Genomic DNA, 17,917 nt, shown 5'->3' on the forward strand with positions numbered 1-17,917 from the left:
CGATTATCCCCTGGTCCTTCAAGGGACACAGGCAAATTGGTGCTGCTCCAGCTAGGACTGGGAGGACACAGACTGCAAAAGCAAGAGGGCACACAGTCCTGTAAAGGGCTCTGGTTTAAAGCATGGCACAAATGAAACAAAAAGCATCCAAGGACAACAAATGGAAAACGCCCATCTGCTTTCCTCCCCATCTCCAATTACAGAAGTTTTTGCTCCAGTTTATTTCTCTCTGGAAACAACTTTTTACAGCTGCACATGGCAAGTACTTAGCTAGCAAGCAAAGAGGGAAGCTGGAAAGAATGATTATTAATGGATTCTGCCAAAAAAATAGTCAGGGCAAAGTCTTTCACAGCTCAGGACACAAACTAGTCTATCTCCCCCTACACAAAGACAGAGGCATGTCCTGGATTGCCTTCCTGACAGGGAAAACAGCACAGCTGCCTTGTCTACTGCAGCTACCCAGGCTGGAAACAGACAGCACCCCTCCACTTGATACTTATGAAGCTGGCTCAGTCAACACATGTCAAAAGAGTGTTTCCCAAGTCATGGTGAGTAAAAACCAAGAAGTTTCACACAGTTATCTGCATTTTATTTTAAATATTTATATCCCTGTTTTCTATGACCTTCAACAACGAAATGTTTCCATGAAGCAAGTGTAGCCAAAGGCAGTGTGCCATGTGGGTGCCTACCCTGGAGGGCATGGGTTTACCAGAGGGCTCAGGCCACTGTAGGTGTAGCCCATGTGAGGCCACAGCTAGTGACTGCATAGCTCAGGCCCAGGCAGACGTGCCAGGAGGGTAAATATGCCAAGAGGGACAAATCCACATCTTGCCTGAACTCTGCAGGAGCCACAAGCCACTGCCTGAGGAGAGACAAGGTGCCTCATCCAGCTGCTCCAGGGTCAGCAGTGCCTCCTGGCCCTTGCCAGTGTTTGGAAGTGGTGCCCAGCCAGCATGGCACCTCTGTGTTAGCTGGCAGATCTGAGGCAGCCTGCCACACAGGTGGCACAGGAACTCAGTGGGACCCAGGGAACAGCCAGGTTTGGAGGTTATTGGCCTCCACCCAAGATAGCAGGTCTAGCTGAGCTCCTGCTGGTATTCCAAATGCAGGTTTATTGCATGAAAGTAGTAATTTAGTGTAGTTCAAGCTAAAAAAAATTATGTATGACATACCACTGCCATGAAAACATACCCACAAAACCAAAAGCAGCCACATACCATCATTCAGCACTTGCATTTCCTCTTCAGAGCATTCAACAAATCCTCTTATTCCAAAGAACTGCTGTAACTTGTCCTTGCTAGTGGCAGTCTACCAGCAGTTCAGAAGAGAAAACAAACTGGTCCCTACAGGCTGCAGTGCTCAGTGCAGGTGCCCTGAAACAGCAAGTATCAGAGGGTGGCAACCCATTTCCCCTTATTTGTAATGAGAGTGGCTGTCACAGTTGTTGAACCCCAGCTAAAGTTATAGTCACATCTGCTGAATCCCGTAAAGATGGCTAAAACCCTGATCAAACTGGCTGAATGATTTGGTTCCTGTGCAGGGGTAAAACCAAACTTTATTTTAAGTAAATTTGAAGACTAAATTTAGCATATGGTAGACTGACCTGTAACTACTAACATCTTTGCTTTCAAAACCAGAATTTGTAACTAGAGAGGTGAGAGCTACTTCAAATCTGAGGCCACAAGCTTCCATATAAAAAGCAACTTTTTTTCTAAACTCAGAGAGCTGTAGTATCAGGATCAAACTCACAGCTGAAAGGAAGCTTTGGATTGGTTTTATCAGGTCATAAGACATTATTACACTCAATGAAGACATTATTTCTCTTTTAAACTGCAGCCCTGATGACTGGCAATCCTCAAAAAATGGTGGTGCAGGGATCATTGTTTTCTTCCACATCTGCCAAGGCCCATGTGAGCAGTCAGGCTCACAGGAGGCTGGGTCACAGGGAGAGCCAGTCCAGGCACCACCCCAGAGAAAAAGCCCTGCTTCTGCACAGCGAGGGTACAGCAGCACCAGGGCTGCTGCGTGAGCAAAGTCTCAACTCTGTAGCCAAACACTTCTACAGGTGAGCACTGATCCACCAAAACTTGCTATTAGGGAATGCTGCTCAACACAGCCAGCATGAATTTGAAGTTTGCCATTAGTACCAGACTTCTGAGATCTGTGATGTAAATGAGCAGTTTTCTGGATTGCCACAGCTGCTCACCTGAGAAAGCAGCAGGGCCTGCCTTTCCAGGTGCCCCTCTTACACCAGGAGCAGCCTTGGTCATTACCCTGCCAGCTGCTAACGATAACTCAATACCTTCCCACAATGCAGAGTATAATGCACTCACATTTTATCTGTTTACTTCCAAGAGACAGATCTCCTCAGGAAACTCAGAAACAGCATTTTCCATTCCCTCCCTGAAAAGTGGAGTATGAAATACGCTGTACCATTCATATGGAAATGCTTATTGCCTTTAAAATAACTATTCAGCTTTCATCAATAACCAGAAAAATTCAAAGTCACTGTCAACAAGGAGACTGAAATACAGAACAACAGACAGAGGGCTGGAAGAGGGCATCTACCCTTCCTTCCCCTGAGTCACCATAGATTATATCACTCCTGGCAGTATCCATCTTTTTTTTTTCTCTAAAAATCTCCACTGGTGGAAAGTCTGCAATACCCCTGTCATCTATCTTGTTATACTAGCAGCCAATGAAGCTTTTCCCAGTACTTTATTTAGACCTCCGTTTGCTGTCATTTCATTTACTATTTTTCACACTATTTACAAGTGTGATGCATAAAAGAATTTATTCCTTTCCTCTTCATGGTTATTTGAAAAGAGTTACATGTCTCTTTGAACTTCTCTTTAGGCTATGCAGTCATATTTCTGCCAGTCTTTCCTTACAGGTGGTATTTGTGCTGTCATCATTACTGCTGCTCCTGGGACCTTCCATAATCCCACATCACATGTGAAATAGGTGAGTATCATCTTTATCTCAGTATTGCATTGCAAGTTTATAAATGCCAGTTTATAAATACTCCTATCTTCCTTACCTGCTTGTCCCCCTTCTTTGAACAGGCCACCCCTTCCTACCCAAACAGGTAGGTTTCACTACTGACCACACAGTAGCACCATCTTATGCAGTCCTGTGGAATTACCCTCCAAATAATAGTCTTTGCACCAACCCTCATCCAGCAGCAGTCCATCATGCCTGGTAAGAGCTGTGGATCCACAAATGAAATCAGACATTTGTCTGTTCCTGGGGCTAGCTCCTCCCTCTCACATCTCCCAAGCCTAGCGCCCCGATTTCTCCAGACTGTGGTTTCCAAAGCAAATGCACTGCTGAAACTACACCAAAGCATCAACCCACTTGGACCATCTATAGACTTAATCTAGAAGAAACCCTGAATGGTTTTGTGCTCATGTCTACAGAGACTCAAAATCCCAAACCACTCTGGGACCCTCCCAGCATCAGTTTCTACATGGCCCATTAACCCCAAGGAAGCCACAGCTGGGCTTTACAACACAGAGCATTTGAGATAGGAAATACTTGATCTGCTGGACTGCACCAGCTCTAGATCAGCACACTGCAGCCTACCTACAGGCCATGCTTTCTGATGGAGCCTCTGCTGCAACGAGAAGAAAATTAAACCAAAAATTAAATTTAAAATTATTAAACTACAATTAAAAAAAAAGGGAGTAAACATACTGTTCTTTCTTTCTTACTAACAATGTGTTTCAGTGAACCTTTTCATACTACACCTGCTCATTAGCACCAAACTGAAAACCTTGGAGGCTTCACTGTGCAGTTTTCAAGTGTAATGTCACCTGCTCTAAGTCAGGACAGATTCATTGTGCCTGGTCATATCATACCTTAGGTCTCCTGACCTACCTGCTAAGCCTTGAATCCCTTCACTGTAAGCCTTATACTACTGGAATGGGGGAAAAAAAAAAGACCAAACAGCAAAATAACTCACTGCACATGTTAAAAGCTTATGGATAAAATCTGATATGACCTAAGGCACCTAAATGTGACATTAGGAAAGGTGTGGCATGTAGAGCATGCCTGTGAACTGGCATTGCCATTGATCCTGCCCTGGAGAAGAATCCTGTATATCACACTGCAACCTAAGACATGAGATGGCTCTGTGGCTTCCAACTCTTTCAGGCCAGGAATGACACAATGCAGAGGAGCTTCCTGTGCTGCTGCTCACAGGAGGACTCCCACCCCTCAGTGCAAACCCCACACACTGTACCTGGTCACCAGCAGGAGATGCTTGCATAGAATAGGAGGTCTGGTCAATTCAGTCCAGAATACACTTTCTGAAGTTAGTTAAAAGGCAGTAACATTTCCCAGGTTGCACAATCCTGCAAGGAAGGAAAAGAACTATTAATTATGAACCATTGGGGATCACAGAGCCTGAGCATGTGTCCATTAAGTATTTCCTTGAATAAATTGAAATTCTGCATGAGAAAGTGCCAGCATATGGTAAAGAGTCCCTCTCCTTCGAAAGAGGAATCAGAACAGGAAAACACACCGGCTGGGTTCTCCTTGTTGCTCACTGAGGCCAGAAGACCCAGTTTATTCTCAAACAAATTTAAGTCCATTCTTCCAACTTCAGCATAGCATACATACTACAGTAAAAGCCATTATAAACAGTGGAAGGAAAACAGAAAGGCATAAAAAGCCATGGATGTGATGGTAAGACGAATAGAGTTATCCACTACAACAGATGCTGCTCGTAAGAGACGTGGTTCAACAAGCAGCTTTGTAATTAGGAGGTTTCTGTAGTTTAGGCTAGACAAAAACACATGCAAAAGCTGAAACAAATGTGTGGGGGAAAGAAAAGGAGAGGCAACAGCCTGGAAGATGTGACAGATGTGCAGCAAATAACACCCCCGCAAAAAAATACACTTGACCATTTGATGTATTCAGTATTAGAACCAACAAAATAAAATCTTTAAAATCAGTAATTTTAAAATAAAGGGTAAGAACAGTAGCCATCAGCATTTTACAGATTTACTACTATTTAGAAATCAGTCTCAAGATCCCAGTCTCTCACAGCCATGCAACCCTGGCATACGCTGTGTGGCGAAATGAAACCCACAAGGGGATTCTGCTGTCAACTCTGCCTGTGCAGTTCCGGTTGGCAGCAGCTGGTGTTGCACATCTTAACTCCTACTTTTTCCCTTGCAGAGAGTAGAATAACCCTGTGCTATGGATCCAAGTGCACAGTGGACACAAGTTCAACAGTGCAATACAGCCACTTAGTTTTTGGGGAGTAAAACCAGCCAGTGATTAAGGTGACATTGAGTGGTTTATTCTATTTATTTGCAAAATTAAAGATTCTTTAATGATGCTTTAATCTAAATTGGAAGCTCCCTCAAATCAATAAACTTCTATATTACCATTGCTGAAGGGAAAGAAAAAAAACCAAACAATTTTAAAAAAAAACCACAAAAATGAATTTTTCTTCCATAGATAGATAATAAATGCACAGACACATACAGTCTCTCCTCCTTCTGAAATGCAGTAAAAGAGTAGCCTTTGTTTCCTAAGTACAGAATTTGTCCCCATCTGTTTCCATTTTTTTATTATTTTCTCTTTTGGTTTCCTTCTCTCTCATTCCAATGCAATTTTAATTCATTTTGTTTAGTCTGTACTTTTTATTCCCTTTCCTCTTTTTGCATATTTCCTTTTTAATTTGTTAGAGGAAGAAACATTCTTTCCCTGGTTTTCATAATAACAAGCTGCTGGAAAAGGCCCATTCAGAAATCCCCCCTCTTCAACAACTCTCCTGCTCTTTCAATCCTGGTTGCCTATGTTCACTCCTGGTAGCAGAGTAGCAGTGTTAGGGTTTATTTATTTAGTAATATGTATCAGTTTATTTTTTAATTCCATTTCAAATACCTGGCACAAGCCACTGCATGGAGGCTCAAATCTATTATTTACAAGCCATTACATTTAGCTTAAAACAACTCCTAATCTATTTGAGATGAGTTGCTGTAAGACAGGATTAGGCTGAAATGAAAATGTCTGCAGTGGGATTTTACTAAATTGCTTTTAAATCGCATTCCTAGTTAAACAGTGCTCCAGTGAAGACTATAAACCCTAATACATCAGAAAGGCTGACTTGGGGCAGAACTTCAGCTCTCTGAATGCTTGCTTGTTTTACAGAAGCAGAGGAGCCCAGTTAAAGCCAAAGCCTTCTCTGCACAGAAAGCCCCAAAGCCTGAAATATGAGAGCAAAGCTCAGCAAGGCTGAACCACAGAGCTGTTTAACTGCCCAGGAACAGGGCTCTGATATTCCCAGCTTGCCAAGACCTCCGTGCCCTGCAGCAGGGCCAGGTGCAGCATCCAACTCCACGTGCTGGAGGCAGCAGCAGCCTGGCCTGGCGTGAGCCACTGCCTTCATTTTAGGCAGATGTTTCCATACTGACACCGGGATGAATGCACCGGGTGGTACGAGGAGGGTGAGAGCTGTGAAACTTAGTCTGCTTTTCTACATGACCAGAAAAATATTTTTTTAAAATTTGGGAAGAAGCACGGGCAGCTTTAGGACTTCTTGCCTGACGCTGAGCTCTCTGATTTTAGTGCCTGGCAGGGCCTTGCTACAGCACTGTCATCCTCAGCAGCTGCACTTTGTGTGAGATTGCTGCCACCATCGCTGTCCAAGCCCCTCTGCCTCACAAGCTGTGACCTAAGGTGCAGATTAAGCACTTTGGCCTCCAGCCACCATTACTGGAGCTGGCTGTGGGGCTGTCACCTCCTCTTCCCCATGCTCTCCCAGCACCACGTGGACTCCACACTGGGATTTCGTCCTAGCTCAGATTCTGCACACTTACTACTGTAGAATACATTTTATCATCCTGAAGGTTGTTTTCTTTGTAACTTTCACTCCAATTTTGCATTTAAGACTTGTAATTAATCACAATTGCCCAGTAATTTAGAAGTAACAAATCCATATTTGTGCTTGAGTACAAAACATACATCCCATTAAAGAGTCTCCCTCTGAGAGCTCCCAAATTCTCCAGCACCAACCTAGCTTCATTTCATTCCTGATGCAATGTGCTCCCGAGTTGAAACTGTCCAGCACAGAAAAGTCGTGATGCAATTTCTCAGCAGAAATCACCAGGAATGAGAGAACACCTTAACAAGAAATTGTGCCAGTAAAATCAAAGAAAAGATCTACATACTTGATACAGCCAAAACAAACTAAAAGAAGTTTTCACTACAGTCAATGATTTAAACCTCTACTTGGAAAAGTGCTTTCTGGTATTTATTAACACTGAACACGTCTATTAAAAATCCAGACCTTTAACTTTTTAATGAAAGTCTTAACAAGATGGAGAAGATTTCATCCACACTTCTAATGTGACTCAAGCCACACTGCTGCTGTACTGCAAAGCAGGCTCCAAGTTTCACACAAACCAAGCGAACCCACAGATGAGCTTCCTATTTTTGCACTGTAGAGTTCTGCTCTGAAATCCCACGCTGCTTACTACCCGCCAGCACAACTGCCATACAGAGCACTCCTCATCCACTGCTGCCAAAAATCAGCAAAAACACATGTGCAGAACCCCTGCAGGACAGCTAAAGAGATGTTTTAAGAGAACTAACCTGCGCTATTTGAATCTGTTGGAGGTCACCCAGTTCTGAACTTCCCCAGCAGCCCCAGTCTCGTTTCCTGTGGAGGAGCATGTGACACACACTTCCTCACCGCACCTTGCTAGACTCGCTTTGCTTACGTTTTAACATCAGATGAAACAACTAACTGCCCCTCACAACATGTTAAAGAAATTTCTGATCTAATGTTGAACCACTGACATTTCTGCACAGCCAAAAAGCCCTCCTCTACTGCCTTCTGAGTCACTCCATGATTCAATGGACCTTTTTGTACTGTATATTAATACCAAATGCCGAATGTGATTCTGCCACAGTATACTCAGTGTGCCTCCCCCCTTCTTTTAAAGGGGAAACAAATGCAGTAGTGCAGAATGTAATTACACTGCAGGCGTGGGAAATTTCAGTTCAAGGGTATTTGTTTATCAAATGTTCAGAGTGGTAGTGAATTCATGAAGTCAAACAGATGCAGTCATCAGCAATTTTCAGAAATACTGTCATTTGAATACAGTAAACAGAAGTTTGGGTCCTATGAAGAGTAGTTTATGTCTTCAGAAGAGTAGAAATTTTTCTCAGTTTTATCAGTGCCCATCCACACATTGTTATCTAGCACTGGGCAATCAGGTGTGAACATAAGTCACAAAAGGAAGGACAGTAAAGTCCCATATTACAGTACTATGTTTACAGGCCTAGTCAACAGGTGGTGCCTTATCAGAATTTTTTTTTTAAAGACACATAAATTTTGGAAAGGCAATCTAACCCTGAGTGTGCTGACATAGTCTGGAGATAAAGTTTGAAGACTACCATGCCACAGTAGAGGCAGAATGGTCACACCAGACTCAGCAAGGAGATACTGCTCTGCTGGAAGATGCTCCTTGTGGAAAACACTAAACACTCATCAATCAAGCTAACAGAGGGGTGAAGATAAATGTCACATTCCTTTATTTAGTGCAAGCTGAAATAAGAACAGACAATGCCTGGGGGACTGGTCAGCCTGGCAAGGCCTGTGTGAAAGCAGTGGGTTACAGACCCGGAGGGGTTCCCTTACAGACTGACTGCAAAGATCTCTGCTGGGGCACAGATTTGTTCTAGCTGTACATAAGTGTGAATGTGAAACCTTGATGGTAGGAAGAGAGTGAAGAGACAGTGATGCTGCAAATTTGGGATGCAAATCTTTTGGCAGAAACAGTCATTCATGGCTGTCCTGCCTCCATTCAGTTCTCCCACTTCACCCCACAGCTGCCTCAAGTGTGCTGGCACAGTGGCTCCACAGTCTGTGCCATGGACCACACTGAGGAGCTGATCTAGCAGTCAAAAGCTCACGAGATTTTTTCCCCCCTTTTCTCACTTTCAGGAAAAGCCAGACAAGTACTAGAAGGAAGCTGGCTCTGCCGCTACCCAGGCTGTCACACAACACCATGGCTACAGTGAGAGACCCAGAGCAAGCCAATCAGAGCTGCTTCTTTGCCCATGGGTAGAGGAATTCTATGCAATTTCTACATAAATTAAGAGGTTTCCCCTAAAATGTCATCTTTATAATTAAACTGTACCAGATGAAGACATCAATGTTGTAAGCAGCCTCCTGGTGACCACCAGCCAGGGATTTACATTCCCATCTGCTGCCTCAGGGCTTCTTACCACCGCTCACTACTTCACTACTATCAAATGAGCCAAACTAGCTCCAGTAATTTTTATTAGTTGGTTAAAATAATTGGAAATGGAGTAACAATAGTTTTGAGGATCTCTCCTATCCACAGAGATGTGAGAGTAGTAACCTCTGGCAAAGGGGAAGCAACGACAGGATTTACAGAGCAGCAGCTAAGTGTTAAACAAATTACCCCCAGCTAATAAAAGAGACAAGTATTTTATGTGTAAACACGCATAGGACACCCATGCAAAAGGAAATATGTGCACGACTGAAAAACCCCCAACAAACTAGCACATAAAATGGATGCTTTTGAATGAGACTCACACACCCGCTTCTCGTGCATGCACCTCTGAGCTCCTGCAGCTGCAGTAGGAAAGCTTGTGCAAACACATGCCTGCAGATGCACCTGCTCTGCCCACACTGAAGGTTTTGGGCCAAATGGCCAAGGTATTATTTACACTGGAAGACACTTGAGAGCACTGTGAGCCTCATGCAGCTTAAGCATCTTTCCCTCGGTAAGCGTGCAGAGACATGACACGCCGGACCCCGAGCTCCAGAGGCGCTGAGGGGAAGTTGAAGAGTTCAGGAAGTGGCCATGCTTGCTCTCAGCACACTGCCTCTTTGTCCTCACCCAGCTGCTCCCCCAGGAGCTTTCAGACAGCTCGGATCCCTCACAAGAGATGGGTTATTTCTCTCCATTTTAAGAAGGGGCTACGTTTACAAAGTCACTTTTAATGTGTCAGCCTCTCTGTGAGGATCTAGTCACACACAATGGACTGTGCCAGAGCTGTGCTTGGAGCTGCTAGTGGGGCAAATATACTTTTATATTCCCCCAGACACTTGGGATTGTTCGAGATGGGAGGAATTTGCTCACCCAGCAGGTAACTCGCAGCAGCTTCGCAGCCACTTCTAATCCATGCCCAAAGAAAACAGCCTCCCAGGGTGCTGCTCCAGCCAAGCTCAGAGTGCTGCACGCCCTTCAGCAGGGCCATGGAGAGGCACTGCAGGGACAGCAAAGGCAGCTGTGTGACACCGGGGGACCCACCGTGTCCGCAGAGCTCTGGCACAGCGGGGTTTGCTGAGTCACCACTGACACCAGAGCATTTGTCAACTCTGACCGTGGACCACTAAAACAAGAAGGGAAGCATCTGAAGCCTGATAAATTTCATCCCTCGTGAACAAACCATTGATTTCTCCATCCTTGTCACAGATGAGGAATCTGTTGGCTGGCACCTTTCAGAGGAGCAAAGCTCCAACAGGGATTTTTGGCAGTCATCTTGTGTAAGCCAACCACTTGCAATTAATGTTATGTCTCACCTTACAAATACGTATACACACGACAAAACTATCTCTTTAGCTTCTGAGTGGAAAGCATACATGAAGCTCTCCTTTACGTACACCTGGGTACTTCATAGAGACACATATTAGTAACCCCGCAGATGGCACAGTTGTTTTTAAAGCCATAAATTAACTTCAACTTCCCCTCACTTGCCATGAGATCAAACAGTGTTTGATTTACAAATAAAGGACCACCCCAGCAGCAATAACAAGTTGCACAGTGGCCTGACAGATAAGCCACAGAAAGATGTTAGTAGAAACTGATGCAAAGCTATTTACACAAATGATTTGCTTGTCCTGTGCTATAGGGATAAGAAGCCAATCATGGGCTCTGAAGTTTTTGGTTTTGATTAGAAACTTGACTACCCACACATCTGAGTATACTGGACATGATGATCCAGACTAGCTGAAGCCCAGCATTCAAGACCAACACATACTTTCTGCCTTACAAAAACTGGCCCTATTTATTCACTATATGGAAAATTTCCCAATTCACCAATATGGCTATGTAGTCATAGCCATATTGGTGAATTGGGAAATTTTCCACACAGACAGAACAGTGGACGTGGTGAGGACTGTTTTCTATCTGGAACCTGTCACCAGCAAATTTGAGCAATTAACATCTCAGTGCTCGGGGCAAAACAATCTGCACTGCCCCAACTTTGAGCAGGCACAACACAGGTGAGTGCAAGCGTAAACCACCGTGTGGAACCGTGAATGGGCAACCACAATTAAACCAACCAAGCCCAGATCTGTCAGCCAAATCACCAGAGCCAGGCACTAAAACAGAGGTGTTCAAACTTCAAAGCAGGAGCACAGTCGGCAAGAGTTTGTTGAAAGAATTACAACCAGAAACTGGGACTTCTCAGTAGCATATAATCCCTGCTGTTTCCATTTCCTCTTTCTCATTATCGGCACAGACGGGGGCTGAAGATTAGTAAACAGTGGGTGTTTGGGGTGAATTAGAGCATGGGTGATGTGAAGCTAGGTATCCTGGTGGCATCCGTGTGACTTCAGAGAGATGTAAATATTAAATGCTGCCCACTACATTTCTTCAAAATGATGAAATACTAACACATTCCATGGGGGTGGTGAAAAATCATACAAGATAAAACAGGGAAACTATTTTGTCCGTCATCTGGAATGTGAGCAAAATCTGATGGTCAAAAATGTTCTGGCAGATTGCCACTCTCTAGTCATGACTATGTGGAAAATGAAGGGTTTTTACACTGTTGCAGTCCTGTCTGAAAACAGTGAACCCCCCCTCCCAAACTCAACTCAAAGCCCTTTACACAGCTATGTGCACGAGATTACATTATCAGCTATCACCCCTGGGTTTGGCCACAGGCTATCCTTTCAGAGGACAGGACATAAATAAAAGCCACTCCTAAGAAAACTTACTTTTGCCTAGAAATGCCTACGTATTTCTTGAGCAAAAACTGCTGAACTGACAAACCTTGCTCTCAGAGTTACTTGTCCTCCCTGCTCCTTTAACACAGACATTAACAGACTCCTGAAGAAGTGTTCTGCAGTGCATATGTATTATTTATACATGTACATATATATATGTAATTAGGTCTATTTCTAAAATGAGAACTCTATTTGTGTGGAAGTCCCTTCATATCATTGTAGATTATTTCTAATAGCCTTAGTATATTCTCAGGAACCAAAAAGGAAGTTTTAATAAGAGTGCTGCTTGTGGCTCCCAATACTTATTTTCACACAAAACCTGCTTTCTGAGTTTGTAGCTTTTTTTATACAATAAGCTTGGGACACAAGCTCTTGGACCCTATCAAAGAATATGGACTTAACTCAGCAGGTCAGCCAAGAGAGAAACAATCCATGCTGTCTTTCCAAAGAGTATTTTCAACACTTTATCCAGTAAAATCTGCCCAGCTGTTTTTCTAGAGCAGTGTTTGCTATACTTTCCCAATGGCATGCCTAGGCTTCAAGTATCTTTTCTCAATACAGAAGCATTGCTATGATGGCAAAGTTAAAACATATTTATTATTGAGCAACTTGTGTTCAGCTATTCACACAAGTCAGTTTTCAAATATTCAACTGAATATTTGATGAGAAATTTTTATACACTCAGTTATTTCAGTAGAAAACATCAATGGGTTTTAAGATCACACTTGAATCTGAGTAATATTTTATACTCAAACTTCCCACGAACATTTGTGTACATATATATATAAATGGATACATCTATGTGCATGCAAATAAAGCTAGACAAATCTACACCTTAGCAATCACGATCTACCAGAACACCACACATTTCAAAGCCACACAAACAATATTCATTGATAAGAGCAATTTTTCATCTTTTCACAGGCCATACAATTTCAAGCTGTTACTGATGCCTAGTTTACTTCCCCTTTACATTTTGAATCTCCTAGTCAAAGCTCACATCCCCTTAATTTTTTTTAAAGGGAAAGGAAGTCCCAATCTTTGGGAACTCTAGTCTATTTCTTGCATTCTTCCCATGGGTGGTATATTTCACATCAGGAATAACTGGATGCCAAATATAGCCACAGATGGGAGTCTATGCATAGTTGCTGGGAAATTATAAAATAGAATCAGCTTCTCTGCTGTGTAACAATGAGATTTTATTCTTTGCTTAGCTACAAGTACCAGCAATCCCATACTGATTTGAACTATATCCAAGTAAGGTGAGCAAGATCAGGTCATGCACAAGATCAGACCATGTCTTTGTGTTTCATTGATATTTACGGACAATTATATTCTCCCCAAAAAAATAAAACAGGAGAAAGGGAGGCACAGTATATGAATATGTATATACTCTGCATATCACATTATTATTCAATTATCTATGTAATTACTATGAATTAGGAGAGTTTGCCACTGTGATTTCAGAGAGCAGTAGTTAAAGTGACAGAGAATTGCAGAGTCCATGAAAAGCATCCAGGTAACAGCCCGGGAGACAAATACTCTGTTTCCTTAGACAGTGAAAAAACCTCAGCCCTGTTGTGAAATCCCACATCTCACCTACATGTGAGGGGCAGGCACATGGGACACATCCAAGCCAGACTGCTCACACCACTATGCCCACTGCTGGCCCTGGTCCAAAAGGATCACTTATTAGCCATCAGGAACAGCCTCAATCCTTGTTGACAATTGACTACTTCATGATGGCTTTCAGCATGGAAGTCATGCAATGCCACTTCGAGCAGGAAATTTTGTTTTGAAGACCTGGGGTTACCAATTCACTGCATGTAGAGTATACTTAATCTGACAGAAAGCAACCTTTAGGCACAGCTCACCTGGCTTAGAGAATAAGCTTCTAATTTAGAAATAAAGCACCCTATATTGCCATTCATCAAAACCTGGTTTCATCAACTGCTGAAACTGGGTCAGTTATCAGGAGACTGCACCCACAAGACAAACCACACCTCTACCTCAAAGGGGTATGTGAATATCCTGTTGTTCCCACAGCCAGACAAATACAAGGAGCTGCACCTCTGACACAAATTCCCATAACACACTTAGGAACTGACTGAGCTGGTCAAATGGGAAAGGCTGAGCTTGAAAGCAGAGGCAGTAGTATGATATTCTGGCTCAAAACAGCTTGGCACCTGGTCTCCCTCATTACTAGAGGTTCAACACACAACTATAATTGAACATGCATTCACCTGTCTGCAGCCCCCTCTACATGTGTTTTGTTTCTTCTTTACTCTCCCTCTAGCAAAAGGCCAAGTATACAGCAGAGAAATGAAAAATTAAATTTATAGCTAAGTTTATGGCTTATGGCTCCAAGGGCATTACCCATGCTCAACAGAAACCCCAGACTGGGTAATTTGAAGCATGGCTGTCTGATAGAGTGCTGCTAAAAGAGCAGAAATACCTCACAGTCCAATTTCTAGACTACTCAGCAAAGCTGGCTGGCTTTCCTGAGAGGCTGTACCATGACAGTGACCTAAGAGAACAACACATAGAAAAGCAGCAGAGACCTCCTAAAACCCCTCCCGCTTGGCCTGAAAACATGGGTCCCTTTGGGTAGGAAAGATTAGTCACGGGCATTTTGGTAGAGCCCAATGGCTCCAGTTGGTCTGTGGGCCAAGTCCCAGCAGGCCCAGCGCAGCTCCTTGTGGAGGATTAATTGTGAGCTGATGCTCCTGGCTCTCTCTCAGCAATGCCTCAAAGCATCCCCGTGCACTGTGGGAGTCTGAAGGTGTTTCTTCACCTGTTCCCTGTCACTACGTGCTGCCAGCAGGAGCTCAGCTGCACAAGCTGTGATATTGGCTGTATACACCTACTTGATGTTTCATGATGTTACGAGTTCAGGTTTTAGTGAACTTTGTGACATATTTAACTTCAGGCTTTTTCCTGGTAAATGGGACAAGGACTGTTCTCTCAGCCTCAAATGCCAAAGCCAGCACTTCGCATTACTCTGGGAAATTTGGATATTGAAGACCCTTGGCTGTCCCAAAGGCTATTTCCATAATTATACCCTTAAGAACTATTTAAAAGTTCTTTTACGCTTGTTCTCTACCAGACATTATTCCCTAGTGCCAGGGTCTGAAATCCTGATTCAATGCATTTTAGAGGAAATGACAGTGATACCAGGGGTCATATGCTCCATTGAGAAATTAAGAACACAGAACCTGCACAAGCCAGACTTAATACAGAAACTTAAACTGTAATTTTTCACAATGTCACTTGACAGAACCCAGGTTTATACACCAAACAAGCCTACAGATTGTGCTGAGGAGGAAAAAACTCAGATTATCACATAACAGTAACCCTGCAAAACTTTAAAGCAAAGATGCCAAGGGCACTGGGGCTTTAGAGCAGAGGGAACAGTCATCCTACCTTGAGAACAGTGATTTTCAAAAATAACCAGCAGTGTCTACCAGACAAGAAGAGAAAGCTTCTACCAGAAGCCCAAGAGAAAATAGCTCCATAGGAAAGTCCTGAAAAATGCCATCCTGACCTTTTCTGGAGCAATCCTGTTCCACTGCTGTCATCTCAGCACTGACCTTCCACAGCAACCACACACCAAGGGTAGCACTGTGTCGCAGCAGGTGCCACAGCACACGTCACAGTCACAATAGGCAGAGTACCACCATACAACAGCAGAAGGCTTCAACCCATACAGAATAACACCACACCACTTCAGAAGGCTTCAGGCATCTGCCCAGCTTACTCTTTAGCCCAGCCTTTTATACCCTCATGATCATGCATGGCACCTGTGTGCCCTCTGTTCCCTTTGGTGGTTGCTCAGTAACACCTGGGCACTCCATGGCTCATTGCTGTCAGTGCTGCTCACCTGCCTTTCACAGCTGCAGCCCACTGGGGATGAGGCTCGGCCACAGCCCCACTCCCAATCACCACAAACTGTGCACCTACAGGACTGGGCCCAGGTTACACCTATCAACCCCTCTGCTAGTTCAGAGTGACTTTTTTGTGTATCTTTGTTCTCACTTCCTAGGGCATAAAACCTTGACTCATTAAGAAATGCCAGTGGGACATGTCTTTATTTCTGTCTAAAGGGGAAAAAGTGAAAATACATTTTTGGGTTAGTTTTGTGGTTTTTTTTACTTTCGCTTCTTGCAAGTTTTCCCTATTATCTTCTCATTTGCTTCTGTCCATATCTCACAGTGGATGGCCTGGAGCAAAGGCCTTGGAAGCTGTAAATGCTCTGGCATTAGATATCATGTGGTAAAATTTCTATGGTTTCTTTAGTGCCTCCTCAGTCTGACCAGTTAGTGAGTGGATGGTGAACAAACATTTTTTGAGAAGTAGAAAAGCTTTCAAATAAAAAAGAGCAGCCATAAACCATTCTTACTATAAACTCCATTATTCCTCCTAAGAGGAAACTTTCTTGGGGAACTTCAAGTAACACAAAACAAAAGACAACAATGACAATTCTTTCCCTTGGAAACACAAAATCCCTCAGTGTTCTCATTTAAGTACTGCACATGATGACATCCAACTGGGTTTTACCCTGCAATTCAATTGCATTATCAAGGATGTTCTGCTAAACAACTGACACATTTTAGATGAATAAAGAGGGAACTTGTCCAGTCATCTCAAGCTGTTTGTCAGTTATGGAACACTTCATTTTCTAGTTCCCTATAGCAGCTCAAGTTAATTTTTCTTCCTCTTGACACCAGACAGTATGCACACTTTTTTTGAAGGATGCACAAATGAAAAAATAGGAAAAGCTATAATAAAACTTGGAGACACTGATCCTGCAGAGAACTGCTTGGAAAAGGATAACCACTAAATGAAAAAATAAATATTGCTCTAGTTCCACCTAAGGGTACAAGTAAGTGTAAGTATGCAGCAATTCCTCAGAGTAAGATGTTTCATTTTGAAAAGGATTATCTGGTTTAGTTTTAATTTCAAATGAGATAAGAACATGATTTGTTCATTTATACCCAAGGGACACTGGTCAATTCAATTAAGAATACTCTATTTCAAGTAAACTGTGCCATGAAGCAATTATTTTGTCCCTCCCTAAGTCACCTATTAAGATCAAATGAGGAACTTTCATTTGAAAATACAATAGGAAGCTCCAAGTGATAATTATGTGTGGTTTCTTTCTGCCTAGTATTAAAACAAAGGTCTGGGGCTGCCTGCTGCCATTTGAGTGTTTCAGATTCCACAATGCCATCAGGACTATTGACTGGAAAAGCTGAACTTTTAAGAAATACCTTATTCTGTTTCAAAGTAGTAATGGTCTGGAACGTTTTAAAATGTAACCTGCAGACATAAACAATGATATACTGGTAGGTGTTGCCCATGTGCCTCATTTGAATGGCATTCTCTGTAAAACTGAAATAATCACATATGGATACCACCACATTGCTATCCTTTGATTTTTCATTTCATCCCATAGAAAATGTATTCCCTCTTTCAGGGGTCTTAAAATTAAAGACAAAGCACTCAATCATATGAAATACACGAAGGAGCATCTGACCAAATCGAGATCGATATAAAGAGACCACTACATTGAGTCATGCAAGCTCACTTACAGTGAGCAAGTGGCTTCTTTACTTACAGCATACACAACACAGCAGCCTTTTTGGTTTACATGTAATACTTCCTTTGAAAGTAAAGTACCTGTCTTCGGTAACTTCAAATGTGAAAGTAACAGTGAAAATTCTCTATTTTGCATTCCTATGCCAGAAAAACAGTTTTGGGAATATGTTAGGCAAAGTAGGTCAGTCAGTGCTGGGTAATGAGGACATGAGGAGAGCAATGACTGATGTGATGGTCATGAAAGGACTGATGAGTTGGAGTAAATTGAAGACAGGACAGCAGAGCTCAGTACTACATGGCTGATGCTGTTCA

At 42.9% G+C, this 17,917-nt stretch overlaps 1 protein-coding gene across 1 annotated transcript in view; it reads right to left on the minus strand.

Annotated features, from left to right (window-relative positions):
- Window positions 1-17,917, minus strand: part of WIPF1 (WAS/WASL interacting protein family member 1) — a 48,216-nt gene that overhangs the window by 29,489 nt on the left and 810 nt on the right. The window contains 1 exon segment of the mRNA XM_041473342.1: window positions 4,244-4,355. The gene's annotated coding sequence lies outside the window, so the exon portion shown is untranslated.

Source organism: Pyrgilauda ruficollis, unplaced genomic scaffold, assembly GCF_017590135.1.
Source record: "Pyrgilauda ruficollis isolate IOZ18807 unplaced genomic scaffold, ASM1759013v1 scaffold3, whole genome shotgun sequence".
Lineage (NCBI taxonomy): Eukaryota > Metazoa > Chordata > Aves > Passeriformes > Passeridae > Pyrgilauda > Pyrgilauda ruficollis.